Source organism: Trichosurus vulpecula, chromosome 2 (genome assembly GCF_011100635.1).
Source record: "Trichosurus vulpecula isolate mTriVul1 chromosome 2, mTriVul1.pri, whole genome shotgun sequence".
Taxonomy (NCBI): Eukaryota; Metazoa; Chordata; class Mammalia; order Diprotodontia; family Phalangeridae; genus Trichosurus; species Trichosurus vulpecula.
The window spans coordinates 229,746,265-229,769,627 of NC_050574.1; positions in this window are offsets into that span (position 1 = coordinate 229,746,265).

A 23,363-nucleotide genomic window follows, 5' to 3' on the forward strand; every position below is an offset into this window, starting at 1 on the left:
ATGTGTGTGTATGTGTGTATACACACACATATATGTATATATTCCAAGATGCATATGTAAGGATTTCATTCAAGCATGAATGAAAGCTTGTGCAAAGGCATCTAGACTGGAGATGATGAGTCTTTTCTAAGTTCCATCAGTTTCAGAGGTTCCCAAACTTATTTGGCCTAACCCCTTTTCAAAAAAAAAAATTACTCAGCTTCCCTCCCCACCCCAGAAATCTACTTTCTTTAGCACTTTAACAGGTTTTTTGAAATGTGCATCACTTCAAAAATTATAAAATATTTTTTAAAAATTGACACATCTTAAATTTAATCATTTATTGTAAATTTGTGGGTTTTTTCCTGCATTGAAATCTTGATGGTGCAATATTGCATCATGTAACCGTATAGTATCATATTGTAAACAAGTCATGCACAGATTCCGGCTGTTGAGTACAGGACTTCTCGACAATGGGCAACACAGTTGTCTGCCAACACTTGCTTGTTAAGACCTGTCTACGGACTTGACTACTGATGGGTTATAACTTGCATTTTGTGTGTTTATTTGGAAAATAATGTAATCACTACAACTTTAACTGTGTTATACAACAGATGAAACATGTACGAATGGTTTTTCAAAATTTTCTTATCTTTTCTTCTTTCCTTATGCTTCTACCACCCCCTTATTTTTATTCGATGCCCCCCAATTGCACCCAAGGCTACTACCACCCCACCTAATCATTCTAGCACCCCTCAGGGGGCAGTATGGCCCACTTTGGGAGACTAAGGAATGATCAAAGAGCACATGAAATGGGAATAATGTATAATAATTAGGAAAAAGGTAGGTTGCTGCCCAGGTGTGAAGGGCTTTAAATGTCAACCAGAGGAGTTTATGTTTTATCCTAGAGGTAAATGGAGAGTCATTGGAGTTCATTGAGAGGCCTTTCAAAGTGTATTAGTGTTGTTAATTAAACACCTCTAGTAAGTTGTATAATCCTAATCAGTATTAATTACCCCCCCCCCTTTTTTTTTTCAAATAGGTACACTGAAGCCCAGAGCCTGAAGAGGCATTTGAAAGGTCATACAGTAAATTGCAGAGCTAGGATTTGTTTTTCCCCACTATCTCCTCTTTACTCATTTCACATGTAGAGGTGGCCCTTTGGCTTGCCAAGGCTAAGCCACTACTTGCACCCTTGCTCTCATTCTAGTCTGACTTCTCCTTGCACTTTATATCATCCCCACTGTCTCACTTATCTTCAGTCTCTATCTAATAGCTGCTTCCCTATCTACAAACAAACCTATGTCTTAAATCTTCAGTTGGCGCTTCTACTTCCTCTTCTCTCACTTTCTTCTAATCTCTATGCGGTCTGGCCTCCCGCTTCATTACTCAGCTGGAACTTCACTTTCTGCAGTTACCAGCGATCACTTAATTAGCAAATCTGATTGATTTTTCTCAATGCTTGTCCTTCGCTTCCGTGAAGCCTTTGACATTCTTGATGACTTTGTCTCCTATGCTTTTGTGTCGCTGTTCTCCCCTGGTTCACCGATCACCTGTTTAATTGTTCTTTTTCAGTCTCTTTTGCCAGATCTTCAGGTCATGACCACTTATCTCAGTGCCCCCCAAAACTCTGCCCTCGGTCTCTTTCTCTTCTCCCTCTATACTGTTGGTGATTTCAGCTCCTATGGATTCAATTATCATCTCTATGCGGGTAGTTCTCCGATCTATTGATCTCTATCCTGACCTTTAATCTCATATCTCCAACTGCCTTTTGGACATCTAATACTGAATATCCCATTGACATCCTAAACTCAAGCTATCTAAAATTCATCTTCCTCTCCAAAATCCTCCTCCCTTTCTAACTTTTCTTTTACTACCAAGGGCACCACCACCCTCTCAGTCATCTAGGCTTGCCACTTGGGTGTCAACCTTGACTCCTTACTCTCACACCCCACTCATATCTAATCTGTTGCCAAGCCCAGATGATTCTGTGTCCTCAACATGTCTCCCATACAAACCCTTCTCTCCTCTGACGTAGAAGCTATTCTGGTACAGGCCCTTATCACCTCGTGCCTAGACTATTGTATTACCCTTCTGCCTGTCCTCCCAGCCTCAGTTCTCCTCACTATAGTCTCTCCTTCATTCAGCTATCAGTGTGATCTTCCTAAAGTGCATGGCTAACCATGGTACTCTTCTCCTTCTCCTTCCATTCAGTAGACTCCAGCGGCTCTTTATCACCTCCAGGATTAAATATAAAATCCTATGTTGGGCTTTCAAAACCTCTGAATCTGGCCTTTTCCTAACTTTCCAGTCTTGTTACACTTTATTATCCAGCAACACTGGACCCCTTACTATTCCTCAAACATTACACTCCATCTCCTGACTCCATGGATTTTTGTTGATTGTTCCTTATTCCTGGAATACTCCCATCTCTGCCTCCTGGATTCCTTGGTTTCCTTCAAGTTTCAGCTCAAATTCTACCTTCTACCAAAGGCGTGTTCCTCCTCAAAGTTAAGACTCACCTCTGAGATTATCTCCATTTTACTCTCTATTTCTCTCATGTGTACAAAGTTGTTTAAATTTTTTCTCCTTCATTAGATGAGTTCCTTGAGGGCAGGAACTGTTTTTTTCTTTCTTTGTATCTCTAGTGTTTAGCATAATGCATGGCATGCAGTAGGTGCTTAATAAATGCCTGCTGACTTAACTAGAATTCATTTATAGGCTTAATTCCTAGGATTTAGAGTTCATTACCTCTCCAGTTTCTATTGCATACTCTGCTATTGTGAATTGTGTAATAGCTAATCATAACTGATCTTCAGCCTGGTTTCTAGATTTGTAATTTACATCTTCAACAAAGAAGGTTAAAGTATTGTCTTAAAATATTTTAGCCTGAAGTTCTGTTGTTTGGTCATTTTTGAGTTGTGTCTGACTTTTTGTGACCTCATTTGGGGTTTTCTTGGCAAAGATACTGAGGTGATTTTCCACGTTCTTCTCCAGCTCATTTTACAGATGAAGAAAATGAGGCAAACAGGTTTAAGTGACTTACCTAGGGTCACACACCTAATAAACGTCTGAGTTATACTTCCCAAAGTGGGTAATATCACCCCCTGGGGGACTCAGGACCTGTTCAGGGGGCCAATAGTAGCCTCAGGTACAATTGGGGGGTGTTGATTGAAAATAAGGGGGCAGTAGAAACATAAGAAGAGAAGATAAGAACATTTTGAAAAACTATTTGTACATATTTCATCTATTGTGTAACAATTAAAGTTGTAGTGATTACATTATTTTCCAAATAAACATACAAAATGCAAGTTATAACCCACCCATAGTCAAGTCCTCAGACAGGTCTTAACAAGCAAGTGTTGGCAGGTCAATATGTTTCGAATTTTCCTCCGCCTCTTCCTCCTCTTCCTTCTCTTCTTCCCTCTCTTCCTCCCCTTCTTCTTTCTCCTCGTCCATCCATGTGGGGAGTCCCTTACAGGTGAGTAATTTGTCCAAAAGAATATAATTTTTGATCACTTATACTTTGCAAGGTATGTTGGGGCTTGGAGGCTAGATTTTTTTCTTCCCTATTTATTCTATCATTATTTGTTCAAAAATCTGGGACAATTAACTCTTTTGTCTTGTATTGTTTCCACTTATAATTTCTTGAAATTATTCGGAAAAGTTCGGAAAAATAGTCTTTGAAAAAGCCCATTATGATTCAAAAGGAGCTACTTGACTATGCCTCTAAACCCAGATCCCTTTAGCTTTCACAGATTGGCCAGTAATAGGTTCCAGCCCAAGCCTTACTTGTTCATTGTTTGGGTTTTGATGACTCAGAGTGAGTGTAAATAGCAATTGTTTATGTTCTGTCCCCAAAACTCTAAGGGTCTTCTCCCAGATTAAGTCTTTTGTGAAGGCAAACTAGACCATATTTTGTCTCAATTCCTACCTAGCCTTTAATCACCAAGTGGGTGTTGCCTCAGACAAACTGAGACCTGGGGAAGACCATAGCTTAAAAAGGCCAAGGTCTCCAGTTGCATCCTCGGCCATCTCTGTTGTCGTAATCTAGATCTTGGCACTGGACCCAGATGGCTCCTGAGGAAAGAGTGAGGCTGGTGATTTTGCACAGGCCTGCTTCACTTAAATCCAATTCACTTGCAAGTCAAGGCATCACCCTCCTGAGGTCATGTTCTCTTTGAGAACAAAGGACCAACAACAAACAAATCTAAATAATTGGAAAATTTTAATTGCTCATGGTAGACTGAGCCAATCTAATAAAGATGAGAGTACTATCTAAATTAATTTACTTATTCATCATCATACCAATCAAACTACTAAATGATTACTTTATAGAGCTAGTAAAAATAATAAAATTCATCTGCAGGAACAAAAGGTCAAGGATCTATTTATGGAAGAAAGTGGGAAAGAAGAGAGCCTAGCAGTACTAGATCTCAAACTATATTACAAAGCAGTGATCATCAAAACAATTGTGTATTTAGTTGGAAATGAAGAGGTTGAACGATTTAACAAATTAGGTATGCAATAAGTAGAAGAAAATGAACACAGTAGCCTAGTGTTTGATAAACCAAAGATCCCAGGTAATGGGTCCAGAACTTACCACTTGACAAAAACTGTTGGGAAAACTGGAAAGCAATCTGGCAGAGACACTCACACCATATACCAAGATAAGCTCCGAAAAGATGCGTAGTTTAGGCTTTATGGGTGACATCATAAACAAATTAGAGGAGCAAAGAAGAATTACCTGTCAGACCTATGGATAGGGGAAAAATTCATGACCAAGCAAGAATTAGAGAGCATCGCAGAAAGTAAAATGGCCAGTTTTGATTACATAAAATTTAAAAAGGTTTTGTACAAACAAAACCAAAGCAACTAAAATCAGAAAAAGTGCATTGTAGTGGGAATACGCAATTACTTTGTGCAGCAGCTGGTGATTCAGTGGATAGGGTGCTGGGCCTGGAGTCAGAAAAACCTGAATTCAAATCCAGCCTCGGACGTTTACTAGCTGTGTGACCCTGGGCAAGTCACTTAACCTCTGTTTCCCTCAGTTTCCTCATCTGTGAAATGGGAATAATACCAATAGAACCTACCTCCCAGGATTATTGTAAGGATTTGTAAAAAAGCACTTAGCACAATGCCTGGCTCATAGTGGTCCCCCTTCTCCCTGTGTGATCCTTTCATGTTTCTTGGACTCCATTTGGTGGACTTGTGATGCAGTTTTAATTTGCTGTGGACACTTACTAGCTAGCTTACAAAATTCCTCTGCACTCTGCACCCCCATGCCATGTCTTGGTCTTCCCTGACTGTGTGTAACACAGGCCTCCCCCCACCTTGTCTTCCCCACCCCTTCCTCCCCCCCAGCCCGCCCGGGGTTAGCAGCCAGGTGACTGATTAGAATCAGTTCTAATCAAAGCTCTAATCTAGCAGAGAACAGGCTTCTGATCGGGTGAAAGGTTAGAGGGTTGTATTCTGTTTAAGGAGCTGTTTGAAGGAGGAGTGACTGGCCGCTCATGATACCCTCCTTTCCTAACCTTATCTGTCTGTCTGGCAAGAGTAGTTATTGTTATGCTTTTCTGTTTTTATCCTCAGCACTTTGCTTTGTATATAGTAGGCATTTAATAAACTCTTCCTTCCTTCCTTTCTCTATTCCTCCCTTCCTCCCTCTATTCCTCCCTTCGTCCCTTCTTTCCTTCCCTCTTCCCTTCCTTTCCTCCTCCCTAATCTGGCCAATGAAGAGCCAGGCGGGAGATTTCAATTAGGAGCCAGTAAGAGGACTGGCATTTGTCCGAGTCCCTTGTACTTTCTGCTGTACTCCATTCAGGGGATGTACCCATTTTTTCAGAAGGAATAAATGTAAGATATAATTAAAACTTTCTTGGACTTCCAATGAGTATCGTTTATTCCTAGACTAAGCATGTTTCTAACATAACCTGTCATTCTCTGGGGAAGTGGAGGGGATTAGGTTCATAGCTTAGCTTAGTTTCCATAGAGCACAGTTCCAGTTTTAAATCTAAAACCATCCTTGGGCTCAAGTCCCAGGCACTGTCTTCTCAAGAGTTCCATGCTGGCCTGGGTGGCTGTACCACTAGGTTTTCAATTCTAGCTCCAAGGTCTCCATGGCTGGAACTCCTGATCCTGTGGGGATCACCTCCAGCACCTGAAACTGAGGAACAGAAACAAACACCCTCAGCACGGTAGAAATAGACAGACCACCCACATGGTAGGGAACATGGGATCCAAGTTAGGCAAACTGAGTGCACAATCATCTGCAAACGTACGCTTGCCAAAAAGACTATTTTATGGAGAACTCACACAGGGCAAGTATTCACAGGGTAGTCAGAAGAAGAGATACAAGGACACTCTCAAGGTCTCAAGAACTTTGGAATTGGATTGTGTGACATGGGAGACACTGGCACAGGACCGCTTGGCATGGCGTGTCTACATCAGAGAAGGTACTGTGCTCTATGAGCAAAGCAGAATTGAAACAGCTCAAAGGAAACCCAGGATGCACAAGTTTGGAGCATCCACCCCAAATGTTGACATGGAGTATTTGTGGTCGACCTGTGGTAGAGCATTCCAAGCTCATATTGGCCTGATCAGCCACAGTTGGACACATTGAATCTTGACTCAAGCATAGTGATATCTTTTTGGTCCTCTTCGAGAAGAAGGACAACAACCAACCAACCAGGCAAACTGAGCTCAAAGCCAGGTTACATGTGTATCCAGATAAGTGGCATTCTCCTACCAGGTTTCTTGTCATAAGACCAACATTGACATGGCCAGGGTCAAAACCTTGGTTTTCACTAAGCTTGGCCTGGGAGAGAATTCCCCTCCTCCCCCCACCCAACTATAACACCCCAACCCCAACCCCACCCCATGACAAAGGTCAGAACTTTGGGCAAGCTTTTGCTTACCTTGCACAGGGAGATTGTCTCTCATCACCCTGCAGATGAGTGAGGGAACATTCTTGAAGATCCTTAGAAAAACCCCATTCAAATCTCTAGTCAGCAAAGTAATTACCACCAGTCTTTTAACAATATGTTTGTTTCCTACCTTTGACTGATGCCCGAGGATCAGCTTTTCCATCCCACAGAAATCGCCTGTTTTCCTGAGCGGGACCTCTTCTCCATTACTCTTCTCTTCTCTATTCCTTCTATGGGTATTGCTGTCTCCGGACCTTGTTGACAACCATTACCAATTTCTGGTCATTGTCAATGCACTACCAATAAAGTTTCCTGTAATGAGTTTATGAATTATCCTTTTTAGAATCTAAATTAGATATTGTGCCCCAGTAGTGGCTATCAATAAAAAGACATAAATGGGAAAAAGTCTTTGCAGCAAGTTTCTCTGATAAAGGTCTCATTTCTAAGCTATGTAGGGAGCCAATCAAATTTATAAGGATAAGAGCCATTCTCTCACTGATAAATGATCAAAGCACAGTGACAGGTGATTTTCAGAAAAAGAAATCAAATCTATCAATAGCAATGTAAAAAAAGATGCTCTGAATCACAAATAATTAGGGAAATTCAAATTAGAACAATCCTGAGGTTCTATTACATAGCTATCAGATCAACAAAATTGGCAAAAATGCTAGAAAGGCTGCGAGAAAGCAGGTGTATTAATGCACTGTTGGACAACCTGTGAACTGGTTCTGGAAAACAAGTTGGAACTTTATCCCCCAAAACTACACAGTGAAACTACACAGTGAAACTATACATACCTTTTGACCCAGCGATACTACTACTAGGTCTATACTGAAAAAGATAAAAGGAGGGAAAAATTCATACGTACAAAAATATTTATAGGAGTTTTTTGTGGTGGCAAAAAATTGGAAACTGAAAGGATACCCAACAATTGAGCTGAATGACTGAACAAGTTATGGTATATGAATGTAATGGAATACTATTGTGCTCTAAGAAATGATTGAGGGGATAGTTTCAAAGAAACCTGGGAAGATGTGTATGAACTCAGGCAAAGTGAAGTGAGCTTCACTAGGAGAACAATTTGTAAGACAATACTTTAAAAAACAATTAACTTAGAAAATCTTAGAAACTCTGATTAACACAATGACCAACTATAATTCCAGAGGACTCCTGATAGAGAGATGATTGAGTCAGAGAAAGGACTGAGGCACACTGTTTTTGGACTCAGCCAATATGGGAATTTGTGACAGGATTTTGTGTTGCTTTCTTTTCCAAAGGGATTTTAGGAGAGAGGTAGGAGGGAGAAAAGATGGATCTTTATTTGAAAAAAAAAATTTAAAAAAAACCAGAATGCTAGTCCCACCCAAGTTGTGGGGTAAAGTGGCTGCTCTAATTGTATCATACTTGTCATGCAAATTAATTTGCATCAGAACATAAAAGTAAGTGAAAAGGGAAAAGTCATTTTTATCCCTTCTTTATAATGTATATAGCAGCAGAATTACCTAGCTATAATGCTTATCTTTTGGCCAAAGAAGAGCCTCACTGTCCTGTTGATGCAAAATTTTTCACTTCTGTCTCTGCTTCAATTCCCACTCTTTCTAACCTAGTGCAGGTTACCTAAAACATAGCAATAGTCTCTTCCCAGGTTTTCCCACCTTTACCCCACTTGAAACAGTCTTTCATACTACTGCCCAAGTAACTTTTCTTAAGCATAGATTTATTCATGATATATCCCAGCCATCACATTAAAGACTCTTCACAACTGGGTGTCATAAAATATTCTGGTCTCAATTCATATTACTCCCCCTCTTGCATTCTGCCCTCTGGCCAGACTGACCTATTTTAGTATTCAAAAATGCCATGCAACTTCCCCTTTCTTTCTTGCTCATACTGTCCACCCTGTCCTTTTTGATCTATCCAGCTTGTTGATCTATCCAGCCTTAAGTCAAACTGAAAAACCATGAAACCAAGTTTCCCCTGATCCTTGTCTATCAGCTATAAATTTCTTACTTAGACCTCAGAGAGCACTTTATTCTTAAGAAGTAAAAGCCCAGAAGGTGCTGTACTACCATAGAAAAGGCATTGCATCTGGAGTCGGAGGATCTGGATTTGAATTCTGGCTCCATGATTAACTTTCTGTTTGTTCTTGGGCATGTAATTTAACCTTTTTGGGGTCTCAATTTCTTCATCTGTGAAATAAGGTGGTTGGGCTAGATGACCTTCAAGGTCCTTTGAGAGAAATGATTATTAATAACCAATGATTTGGGGAGATCCAGAGTTCCCTATTTTTCTATAGTCCTCATTTCAAAGTTCAGTCTCTAGAAAGAGAATGAATTAACTCTCTTTAATCTTAGTCAGATCCCACCCAACCTTACAAGGAATTTAATCCCACTGTATTCTGCTCAGCTTCTGGGTGGACATAAATTATTTGATTAGATTGCCCAAGGCTGGGGGTAATTTGTGGTAGTGGTTTGTCCTTCCTTCTTGAAGAGGACCATGACATCAGGAAGATGATGACATGACTTCCGGTTGATTTGGGTGTAAGTGAGGGAGGGCTGTGCAAAATCACCGTCCTCACTTTCTCCTCCAGAACCATCTGGATCCAGTGGCCAGATATAGATCATGATGACTCGAAATGGCCCAGGGAGGCAATTTAGAAGTAAATGACACAATCAAAGTTCATTAGAATAGGTCCAGCCCCTCGTTGTAATATTCATTCTCTTATTAATTGTTAACCGATCAGAGTTCATTGCCACCCTCAGGAACACCCCTCTTTCAAGGGCATATAAGCCTGAGCCTGCTGCTATGATTGTCTTTGGCATTCCAGAGTACCCAGACCTCTTTTATTAATAACATTCCAAGCTTACTAATAAAATTATTAAATTACCCAGAAACTATCTCTCTTGAACTTTTTAAGCATCGCACCTTCCAGCTTGAGTCTATGATTCTATAAACTCTCTAACGTATTCATCATATGTCATGGAATATTATACTTATCTCTCTTGTCCCTTACTAGAATATAAACTTTATGAAGGTAGGGACTGTATCTTATTCAAACTTCCTCTCTCCCAGGACCCATGACCATACAAAGACAATAAGTGTTTGTGGTTTTTGATGATTTCACATCCTAGATCTAGTCCTTAAATATTGTATGTTATTTTATCTTTGGGATTGACACTTTTGACGATGAAATGTGCCATTGGAACACATTTTTTTTTTTAACTCTCTACTTTCCCTCTGTAGTTCTGCTTGGTTTGAACACCAACAAATAAGATGCCCTAGGGCCAGGTACCATGCCTGGTTCTCCCTACCCTTTCCAGCTTCCTCTTATGTGTTGTCTTTCTTCATTAGACTGTAAGCTCCTCGAGGGCAGGGGTTGTTTCTTTCTTACTTGTGTTCCCAGAGTTTAGCACAGTGACTGGCACATAATAAAGATAATTAATTATAATTAATAATTATGTATTTATTATAGTATATTATTTATATTATATATAATTATAATTAATAAATATCAATTGAATTGAACCTTTTTCACTGAAAGGATGTAATACTATACTATTACTCACACTACTACTTATATTCAATAATAATCATATTTATAGTAACAATCAGCAACAGTTTAATAATTCTAGTGTGTGGAACTCAGAAAAAAAAGATTACTGACTCTATTCTAGTTTGACAACATTGCCCACACAAAATCCATTGTATCTAAATTTACATTCTTGAACATTTGGGAGACTTTGCTCTCATGGTATCACTAACAACATTATTTTAAAGGTTCAAGCAATATAATAGTTTATATTTATATAATATTATGTAGTTTAAAGTGTGCTACCCTTACAACAGTACTAGGGGATAGGTAGTGGAAGTATCATTATCTTCATTTCATCAATGGAGAAAAGGTTCTGAGGGGCCATGTGATTTACCCAGTGTCCCATAGCTTAGTATCAGGACACAGACCCAAACCCAAATCTTCTGAGCCTCAGTCTAGGGAGCTTCCCACCATATTGTGTGGCCTCTCATTGAATAGGAGTCAGAAAGATGAAGATTCAAACCCTGCCTCTGATGTGTACTAGCTGTGTGACTGTGGTTGTTCAGTCATTCAGTCATGTTCTACTCTTCTTGATCCCACGGACTGTAGCATAGCGGGTCCTTCTATCCTCCACTGTCTCCTGAAGTCTCTCCAAGCACATGTTCATTGTTTCCATTACGCTGTCTATCCATCTCATCCTCTGCTATCCCCTTCTCATTTGTTTTCAATATTTCCCAACATCAGGGTCTTTTCCAATGAGTCTTGTCTTCTTATTCTGTGGCCGGAGTATTTAAGCTCCGGTTTCAGTATTTGACCTTCCAGTGAATAGTCTGAATTAATTTCTTGAAGTATTTTGACTGATTTGATCTCCTTGCTGTCCAAAGGACTCGAAAGTCTCCTCTAGCACAATTTGAAAGTGTCTGTTCTGTGGTGCTCAGCTTCTCTTATAATCCAACTCTCACAGCTAGCTATACATAGGCACCAGAAAAACCATAGCTTTGACTATCCAGATCTTTACCAGCAAGGTGAAGTCTCTGCTTTTTTGTATACTGTCCAGATTTGCCATAGCCTTCCTTCCAAGTGACAAGTGTCTTTTAATTTCATGGCTCTAGTCATCCTCTACAGTGATCTTTGGACCCAAGAATATAAAATCTAACACTGTTTCCATTTCTTCTCCTCCAGTTTGTTAGGAAGTGACCAGTTGTCAAGATCTTAGTTATTTTGATGTTAATCTTTTTTTTCTTTCACATTTAACAATCTTTAATTTGGAAGAGAAGTCAATACAAGCCATTCTTTAGGGTATGGTCTTGGGGTAAAAGGAGGGATGAAATGACCTATTTTTTTTTTCCAACTTTAAAAACTACCAAGCACAGGGTAAAAGCCATAGATAAGGCTTGCTATTAAGCTTTAAGCCAGCTTTTACATTCTCCTCACATTTCATGCTTGCTAAAAGGCTTCTTAATTCTTCTTCACTTTCTGCTATCAGAGTGGTATCATCTGCATATCTGAGACTGTTGGTATTTCTCTCAGCAACCTTAATTCTAGCTTTTGATTGATCCAGCCTGGCATTTCACATGATGTACTCTGCTTATAAGTTAAATAAATAAGGTGACAATATGTAGCCTTGTTGAACTCCTCTTCCAATCTTAAACCAGTCAGTTGTTCCTCATTTAGGTCTAACTGTTGCTTCTTGGCCTGCATACAGTTTCCTCAGGAGACAAGTAAGATGATCTGATACTCCCATCTCTTTAAGGACTTGCCACATTTTGCTGTGATCCACACATTCAAAGGCTTAGTGCAGTCAATGAAACAGAAGTAAATGTTTTTCTGGAACATCCTTGCTTTTTCCATAATCCAGTGAATGTTGGCAATTTGGTCTCTAGTTCCTCTGCTTCTTCAAAAACCAGCCTGCTCTTCTGGTATTTCTTGGTTCACATATTGCTGAAGCCTAGCTCACAAAATTTCAAGTATAACCTTGCTGGTGTATGAAAAGAGTGCAATTTTTTGGTGATTTAACATTCCTTGGCATTGCCCTTCTTGAGGACTGGAACATAAACTGGTCTTTTCCAATTCATTGGCCATTGTTGAGTTTTTCAAATTTTCTGGCACATTGAGTGTGGCACTTTTAACAGCACATAACCTTTTAGTGCTTTGGTCAAGTCCCTAAGACTAAAAGTCACAGATAAATCACCTATCGGCACTTGTGGAAGTAATTTCCATACTGGGAGTTTTCTGCACCAATAAAATCAAAAATATGTTAGTGATTTGGTTATGGAGAGTTTTTAATGATATGTAGGTTTTAGACTTGATCTGATAGAAAGTGAGGAGTAATCATAGTTTCTTGAAGAGGGGAGTGACATAATATAGATAGTTATTTTATTCTGGCAGCAATATACAGAATATGTTGTGGGTGGGGTAAGGACCAAGAAGCAGGATGCTGTTGCGATAAACCAGAAATTAGTTAATGGGAACCTGTATGAGAGTGATGGCACAGAAATGGTAGTAGTGCTTTAGTTTTCAATGCACTTTCATGAATATTAATCAATTCAATAAACATTATTACCTATGTGCATAGTACTATGCTAGAAACTCGGGATACAAATGCAAAAAACAACATCCTTGTCTGTATTTATAAAATAATAGAAGGGATATATACATAAATAAGTACAATAAATATTTTTCTACTTTTATCTCATTTTATTCTTCTCTGAGAGGTTAGATGACTTGTACTGTGTCACATCGCTTGTTAGTGTCAGAACATAGACTCAATACTCCAGCCAAATTGCTCCTTGTAACAAGGAAATATCCTGAGGTTTTCTGCCTTATGACTTTCCTCTTACTGATCTCTATGCCTGGAATATCCTCCTCCTTCGGTCTTTTCATGTGTTGAATTCTCACCAACCTAAGTGTGATAGAAGGTAGAATATATTAAGGGTATTTGATTACTATAATAGTTCTGTGAGGTAGGAAGGACAAATGGTAGAAAGAAATGGAGAGAAAGAAGGTAAGTCTGAGGGGTATTGAATCTCTAGTGCATATCACAGTATCTGGCACATTGTAGTTCCTTAAATGCTTTTTGATCAATTTTGTAGGAAAAAAAATGGCAGAATTTGGTATTGAATTGGGAATTAATGAATATAAGAGAAGACAGAGGAGCAGGAGGAATCAAGGATGACCCTAGTTTCTAGCCTGGAATGTGGCACCATTGACAGAAATGGGAATGGGAATAAGTTTACTGAGGATACGATCAGATCACTTTTGGATTTGTTGAGTTTGAGGTAAGGAACATCCAAATGTTCTCAAAATGGTCGAGAAATCGGAGTTGGACAGTTTGTTATAGGAATCTCATAATAAAGATAATCATTGCAGTCCTGATAGCATAATTAAGATCATGGGGTAAAAGAATAATGTGCCCAGGATCACACAGCCATCAGGCGTCCAATGCAGCACTTGAAGTCTTCCTAGCTTCAAGGCCAGCTCGCTGTCTACTGTACAGCGTTGCCTCTCATACGTAGGTCTTTTAATGATCTAAACATTCGTGTCTTGATTTTGTACGTTATTATGTTGGCCCTAAGTCCTCTCTGCCCCACCCCAGAGTTCCATTATTGTTTACATTTAATTTCCCCATTGTGTTTTGGCGTTGTTCTAATTACACAGAGCCCTGGAAAATTACAGCACCTCTTAAAAAATGAGATTCACACAGGAAATATCAAATGGGTAAAGAATTTAGGATAAGAGGGTGTATATAGGATATGAGAGATATTAATGGGGGTGCAGTGGATAGAGCACCAGACCTGGAGTCAGGAAGACTCACCTTTCTGAGTTAAATCTGGCCTCAGAAACTTACTAGCTGTGTGACCCTGGGCAAGTCACTTAATCCTGTTTGCCTCAGTTTCCTTGTCTGTAAAATGAGCTGGAGAAGGACATGGCAAAAGACTCCAGTGTTTTTGCCAAGAAAATCCCAAATGCGGCCACATGGAGTCAGACATGATTGAAAATGACTGAACAACAACAACAAAAGAAGTTAAAGGGAATTTCAGTCCATAGCTCATTTATGAATTTAGGCTGAGGGACCATGAGAGGCAATGGGAGAAAAGGAATTCAAAAGACACTTAAAAATGCTAAAAGGCTTCTCTAACTAGCTTCTTGGGATTCATTTCACAAAAGAACTGAAGATATTCCCAGGGGTGATCAAGCTAAATATGTAGTAGTCCCTTCCATTGCTAGAGGAAGATGCTACATTGCTGGGGAAGACCTGCAGAGAGCAGCAGCTCAGCAAAGACATAAGTGAAGGTGTGAGCTTAAAAAGAATTAAAATATTTTTATAAATTAAATGAGAACACTTGAGGAAAACATTGGAAAAGAAACAAGAGTAATTGAAGAAGGAATTGGAAAGGGACTTAAGAGTTTGGCACAAAAAGTACAAAACCTTGCCCAAGCAACAAATTCCTGAAAATTAGAGTGGACTAGATGGAAACCAATGGCTCTGTGAGGCAACTAGAAATATCAAAACAAAATCAAAAGACTGAGAATATAGAAGAAAATGTAAAGCATTTCATATCAAAAACAACTGATCTGGAAAACAGATTGAGGAGAAAATATTGAGAATCATTGAACTATCTGGATACCATGAACAAAAAAAGAGCCTGGATTTCCCATTTCAAGAAATCTTAAAACATCACTGCCCAGATTTTTTTTTTGTTTAAGAACCAGAGGGCCAAGTAGAAGTAGAATCCGCTAGTCCTCCTGAAAGAAACCCCCGAATAAAAACTCCCAGGATCAACATAGCCAAAATCCAGAGATTCCAGGTCAAAGAAAAAAATACTGCAAACAATCCAAAAGAAAGAATTCAAGTACCAAGGAACCACATTCAGGATCACACGTGATTTAGCAACCACATTATTTTTACATTTTTTTGTTTATTTATTTGTTTTTTGTTTTCAACATTCACTTCTATAAGATTTTGAGTTCTAAATTTTCTCCCCCTTCTTCCACTCCTCCCCAAGATGGCATTCAATCTGATATAGGCTATACATATACAATCATATTAAACATTTTTCCACATTAGTTATGTGGTAAAGAAGATTTAGAACCAAAGGGAAAAACCACAAGAAAGAAGAAACAAAAAAGAGAACATAGCATGCTTTGATCTGCATTCAGACTCCATAGTTTTTCTCCAGATTTGGAAAGCATTTTCCATCATGAGTCTTTTGGAATTGTCTTAGATCCTCGTATTGCTGAGAATAGTTAAGTCTATCAAAGTTAGTCACTGCACAATGTTAGGAATCACTGTTATGAAGAAGCAGGAAACTTTTACAAAAATTTTAGAAAATTTTAGAAAGCAAACCATATGGACTTATAGCCAAGAATAAATTCCCCAGCAAAACTGAGTATGTATCGGGAAATAAATAGACTTAATAAAATAGAGGACTTCCAAGCAATGAGGAAACTGAAATTCAAACATAGGAGTGAAGAGAAAGATAAAAAGGTAAAAATATTTTTATATTATTTTATTTTTCCCCAATTCCATGTCAATAAAATGTTTAACATTCATAAACAGGTTAAAAAAGGTAAATATACAAATAGGTAAATATAAAAAGGTAGATATAAATAAACAATGATAAAGGCTGTGAGAAACATAATCTCAGAATAAACAATACTTGCTGGAAAGCCAGGAAGGTTTTCCTTATATTTTACATTTATTCTTTCTGAATAAATGAGTAGCCCCCTGAACAGAGTACAGGAGAGTACAATTTGTTCAGACAAATGCTAGCCTTTTACATTATTTGAATTTGAATCTCCCACCTGGCTGTCCATTGGCCAGATGCAATCCCCTGAACTGCCTGTGTCATGCCCCCCTCAAACAGCTTGTTAAGCATGCGTACAAAAGCATGTGTACAAGCCCCTAACCTTTCACCTGCTCAGAAGCCTGGTTCTGCTTGATCACAGCTCTGATTAAAACCAGTCACCTGGCTTACATTCCACTAAAGCAAGGAGGAGTACATTTAATCCTATGGAAACAAAATTCCTCTTATCTTTTCCCACAAGTATAAACTGCTTGTATTCATATATGAGGAGATGATATATCTGTCCCCACTGAACCCCATCATCATCAGAGATCATGGGCACAGTCCAATTAGACAAGACCTGAGAGTGTGGTTCTGTTATGCCTTGATGATCTTGGGAAAAGAATAGAAAGAAAGGGGAAGAAGAATACACTGGGTGAAGAGGGGGGGAAAGGAACTTATCTCACATAATCAAGGTGAACATGCAGACACCTGTACAAACAAGTCGGGGCAGGGTGGGGGGGGGAAGCGACTGACACTTGAACCTCTTTTTCATCTGAACTGGTCAAAAGAAAGAATACACACATACAGTTAGGTACAGAAATAAATACATTTCACACAACAAGGAACAAGGAGGGAGAAGAGGGTGGAGAATTAAAACACAGGGTAGCTTAAAAGAAGGGATTTTTGTTCAGTTGTTTCAGTCGTGTCTGACTCTTCATGACCCCATGTGGGGTTTTCTTGGCGGATCCTGGAGTAGTTCACCATTCCTTCTCCAGCTCATTTTACGGATGAGAAAATTGAGGCAAACAGGGTTAAGTGACTTGCCCAGGGTCACACAGCTAGCAAGTGTCTGAAGCTGGATTAGAAATCAGGGAGATTCATCTTCCTGACTCCAGGCCCAGCAGTGCCGCCTAGCTACCCAAAAAAGGGAATTGTTCTAACTGAAATAAACTCTAAGCAGGCATAAAAATATTAGCTCTTTTTGAGGTGGCCCCAAATGGGAGGGTATCAATAAATTGAGGAATGGATGAAGTTATAGCTTATAAATGTGATGACATACTATTATGCTGAACTCTTATTAATGTAATGACCCACCATGATTCCAGAGGATTAAAGATGAAACATGCTACCCACCTCCATCTGATAGAGAGTTAAAGGACTCAGAATGCAGAATGAAACAGAAAACATTTTTTAAAAAAATAGCCAATGTAGAAATTTATTTTTGATGGACTGTACACGTTTGTAATGAGTTTTGATTTTCTTCTGTTTGCAAATGTGCGGTAGGGGGAGAGCCAGATGGGAGGGTAAGAAGGCAGATTTGGGCTGATTAAAACAAAATATTTTTTAAAAATGAAGAAATAAGGAAACAGATGATTTTAAATATACATGTAAAGACATTTATGAATTGGTGCAAGGTAAAATAAAAAGAACAAAAAGCAATTTAGACAATGACAATTTATACTAGTTTTATATGTAGTATAAAAATGAACAATTTTGAAGACTTTCATAAACTGATAAAAATGAAATTAGCAGAACCAAGGAATAATTTGTAAAATTATATCACCACTGTAAATTTTGAAAACTGTAAGAACTGTGATCAATAATCATTCACGATTCTAGAAGCCAGATAATGAAACATGTTCTCTATGTGTCATAGGAGAAGCTCCAGTGCCAATACTCTTAATTCATGTTTGATGGTGGAGTGAATAAGGCACTGGCAAGTCATTGAACATTTAACAAAGGAGGTTTACTTTGCTGTAACACAGAATATGGAACAAAGATACACACTTAGCTTCTCTGGATGAGACTAATCTCCTTCTGGAAACCCATCTATCATATCCCCTATAAATCTTCTCTTCTCCAGACTAAACCTCTCCAGATCCTTCAGTTGATTCTCTTACGTTATGATTTACAGGCCCTCGCCTTCCTAGTGACCCTCCTCTTGACAGCTTATCAGTGCTCCTCCTAGGATGTGCCACACACCCAGAATTGAAAACATTCCTCTAAATGTGGTCTCACTAGATCAAAGTATAGCAGAGCTATCACCTTCTCATTCTGGACACAGTGTTTCTCAGTGCAGAGGGTTTCAGTTATTTTTGCTTTAGGGTTCAAAATTCCTAGTGATGCCGTTGAACCACACTAGTTGCTCTTATTCTGGTTATCCTGTAGCAGTACTTTTTATTATATTTAATTCCTTATTTGTTCATTTGTTTTAAATTTTTCTTTTTTTTTTTCAGTTTTTCCAAAGTAAAGATTAAGGATTTAATACTAGTCTTGTGCTTTGAGATCTTTTGATATAAAACTGTGTTGAACAGTTAAAATGTGAAAATAGACAATCTGTTTAACTTCATAGTGTCAGGCTAATAATTAGCTGCATTAAACCATCATTACTTAAGATTGCCTTAGAATTCTTCACTATATACTTTTCTTAGTGGATATTGGATAATATGATGATATGGGATAATGGATAGGATATGGGATGATTAATATTATCATAAAGTCGTTCAACTAGTCTAAATAGTAAACACATGAAATGCAACCAGTTCATGAACTCCATATGGCACTGTATAGCGTGTTAGCAATACCAATTTAAAGTCAATTTTTTTTATCAAAGAAATAGAATGTAATTTGAAAGCAAATCCCATTTGATTCCTCTTTACATTTTTTTAAAATGTTCAAACTATCTTTGTTAAAAAGCAAATTGTCACTTTTCAGACCAAAAAGAATGAGAAGAGCAAAAGTTTGGTTTGGATGTTTAAAAGAAAATTAAATTGTAAAGGACCTTACAGATCATTTGTAACTGTAACACTTAAGAGAGAATTATACAAGAATAATGTATTTAGCCATTTTCTAATCATTTGACATAAAACTTGTTTGTAGGGCTTTTTATTTTTTACTATTACAAATGAAATAGCTATAAATCTTTTTTCACAGATAGCTTTTTTTGTCCACATGACTATTTTTTGAGTTTTAACAATGGGATTGCTAGTTTAAAGTTTATGATAGTTTTTTGATTTTCCTTATACATTGTGAGCTTATTCTCCAGAATGTTTTTACATCCTATCAAACCAGCAATAATGTAATACAATGCCTGCTTTCCCATAGCCAAACCAATTTTTTTATTGGCTCTTTTTGTCCATTTAGTGGGTATAACATGGTATCTTAATATTGTCTTGATTTGCATTTCTCAGTTGTCTAGGGATTTTGAAGTTTTTAAAATCTGATTTGCCTGAATTTCACAGGATCATAGATTTATAGCTGGAAAGATCATCTAGCTCAACTCCATTAAAGGTGGCATAATGCAATAGGCTGCTGATGGGGCCTCTCCCTGCTCCAGTCCCTCTTCCATTCAGCCACCAAAGTGATTTTCCTAAAGCTTTGGTCCAACTGTGTTACTCCCTGCCCCTAATCTCCCACTCAATAAACTCCAGTGGCTCCTTATCTTCTCCAGGATCTTCTGGCATTCTAAGCCCTTCACAACCTAGTTGCCCCACTCCCACCTTTCCATTCTTACATCTTACACTCTCTCTCCCCTCCACCCCCAACCTCAAGACACTCTGATTCAGGGTCGCTGGCCATCTTGTCGTTCCAAGAACAAGACACTCCATTTCTCTGTTCCAGACATTTTTACTAACTGTCCCCAGTGTCTGGAATGCTCTCCCTTCTCATCTCTGCCTTCCAACTTCCCAGTTTCCCTCAAGTGCTAGCTAAAATCCCACCTTCTATGGGAAATCTTTCTCTCTTAATCGTAGTACCTTCCCTCTATTGATTATTTCCTATTTATCCTGCATATAGCTTCTTTGTACATAGCTGTCTCCCCATTAGATTGTGAACTCCTATAGGGCAAAGGACTGCCTTTTGTCCTTTGTATTTCTGGTTCTTAGCACGGTACCTGGTATGTAGTAGGTGCTTAATAAATGCTTATTGACCAACGATAGATAGAACATTGGACTTGGAGTCAAGAAGTTCTTGTTGTTCAGTTGTTTCAGTCATGTCCAGTTCTCTGTGACCCCATCTGGGGTTTTATTAACAAAGATACTGTCGTAGTTTGCCATTTCCTTCTCCAGCTCATTTTACAGATGAGGAAACTGAGGCAAACAGGATTAAGCGACTTGCCCAGGGTCACACAGATACTAAGTGTCTGAGGCCAGATTTGAACCCAGGAAGATGAGTCTTTCTGCTTTCAGGCCCAGCACTCTATCTGCTACACCACCTAACTACCCATAGGGGTCAAGAAGACTCAAGTTCAAATGTGGCCTCAGAGACTTAATAGCTGTGCGACCCTGGGCAAGTCATTTAACTTCTGTCTGCCTTGGGTTCCTCAAATATAAAATGGGGGTAAGGGTTACAGGGTTGTTGAAAATAAAATATTTGTAAAGTGCTTTGCAAACCTTAAAGTGATAATGTAAATGTTATTATTATTATTAATGTTGTCATTTTATAGATGAGGGAACAGACTTAGTGAGGTTAAGTAACTAGGCCTAGATCATAGAGATGGTAAGTCACAGACCCCCTCACACACTGTCTGACTCCATATCTATTACACTTTCTGCGGCATACGCCGCCTCCCAACTAAACCAATATTTCCTCTGTAAGGTGGCTTTGGCACATATTCAGCCCTCCCCCTGCCCCCACCAAGATGGAGGAGGCAGCCGCACTGGAACTGCCAGGGAGCTCTTCTGGGAGAAGGCATCTCATGTTGACCTGCCGCATGGGTGGTAACAGCCTCTTCAGACTGGCTATACAGCCAGAACTGGCTGTGTTTTTAAATTTATCCAAGGCAAGTAGCTCGTTTTCTTTCTTTTCTTTTTTTTCCCCATTGGCATTCAGGGGGAAGAGCTTTCATTTACAGCAGGGCTATTATATAGTTAGCTGGGTAGGGAAGGGCCCCTTTCTCTTTCCCTTAGGCCTGTGGCCCCAAAAAGTGAGCCTGGAGTTTTGGTCTATTCCACTGGCCCTTAAAAGTTTCCAGTGCAAGCAGCAGAGAGTCCTGGACCCAGGAGCTTGAGCCGTGGGGACTGTGGAGACCAGGATTCCAGGCTGGGGGTTGCAGCCCGCCCAGCAAGGAAAGCCTGAGAGGACGAAGGATATAAGCTCAGGGAGGGCTTGGGACTTGGAACTTGGTGGGATTATGGCTGTGTAAGAACTGATTTAAATTGGGAACCTAGTCCTTCTCCCCTCTCCAGAGTCTAAGGTGGGTTGGGAGTGTTACGGCCTTTAGGTCTTGAGAGAAAGTGTGTGTCTGTTCTGGCTGTACCTTTTCTTTTTAAAATTTTTATACATGGATTTTAGTATTATTTGCTATACATCACTATGACCTTATTGTAACTCACACTCATTACAGGATTATTTAGTCTTAACTCCACAAAGACAATAACAATGCTATGGCAGACCAAAGGAGAAAAAGGTTATATTTATTTACAGTTTCTTATATTGTAAACATTTAATCTATATACTGTTACTAACTTCTAACAAGTATTAAGAGATTTACATAGACAATTAAGGAAATGATGTCCTGTATTTCCATTCATATTCAGCAAGAGTGTATTATGATGGAACATCTGCTCCTTTTAATTACCTTAGCTGTACCTTTAAAGCGAATCTGACTGTTAAGTGGCTAAGCGGAACCAGGTTGCTGGGGGACCCCTAAAATTGGTGCAATACAGTCAGTGGAGGCTTGAGCCTATGGTAGAGTTGAGAAAATCCCCAACCCCCTAGGGGCACCAGAGCCCGGTCAGGGAGTAGTGAAATGTAACATATCTGGTCTTCATGCAGTGGGGGCATCACAGTTACAGCTCCATCCCGAACTGGTCTCATTCTTTGGTCATTTCTCTAATAGAGGGTGTGTGTATACACACACACACACACACACACACACACACACACACACACACATATACACACACATACACGTATATTATACACACACACATATATAAAGATATATACACATGCATATGTATATATATAAAATACACATATACACACATATGTGTATGCATGTGTATATATGTATGTGTTTATGTGTATACACACATGCACATACACACACATATATATTATATATATATATATATCCTTATTATATCCTTATAAATTCTGGGTGCTGACATTTATTTGGGTTATTTACTGAAACTATTTTTCCCATTCCATTTTTCTAAGATACTGCATTTATTGTATAAAATCCTTTTGTCCATATAACATGCAAAACAAACTTTCCTCTTTAAACATTCCTTTGGTCACCAGAATGTCTTTATTATACTTCCTCATGAGAGACCTGTTGCATTTTCAAATATTAAAGTATATGTTACATTTTTTACATTTTAAATTGATGCTTTCCTTTTTAAAGAGGATCTCTTAGTGGGGATTCAGGAAGTAGCTTAGTCTTATCGTCAATACATTTTCAAGCCATCTCTTTTCAAGGGTTGTTTCTGAAAATCATGTGTCTGACCTTATCTTCCAATTCCAAAGATCCATCTCATCTGTATGTAGCTTTTCGCTGTGAGGGATACAGTAAATGCAGAGTATATACATAGAAAGTAGCAAATTCATTAGGTTACTGTTCTGATTGAAAAGTCATGTATAGGCCTTGACTGAAATTAGATACTGTCCGTGGTGACATTCTTCATAGTTTTTATTGTTTCTGACTCCTTTCTCTAAAGTTAAATGGTAAATTTTGATGATTTCTATTTAAAATGAGTATTCAAAATTTACAATCATAGTCCTCTACTGGAAATACTAGGTACATTGATTCTATATTATATTCACTTTTATATTCTTAAAGTATTTGCTAAGACTATCATTTTTTTATTTTTATATTACCAGTCTAATCTATTACTAAAGTCTTATTTAGCTAAATGATTTCATTTTAACTTTATCTTAGAATTCTATAACTTGGCAATGTTTTGATAAATGAATTCAAGGCTCATTTAATAATAGAGTTGAAATCCACCATTAAATTATATTTGCTAAAAGTTGCTTGAAAGTCTTTTGGTCATGTTAAAATGCAATGTTATGTTTTATAACATCAGCTATAGCTTTTAGGAGTTGGAATAGCAGTTACTATTTACAAATCAAATCTATTTAAATGAAGTTCTAGGAGTTTTGTTGATTATATTAGAATTCTCTCATGTGAAA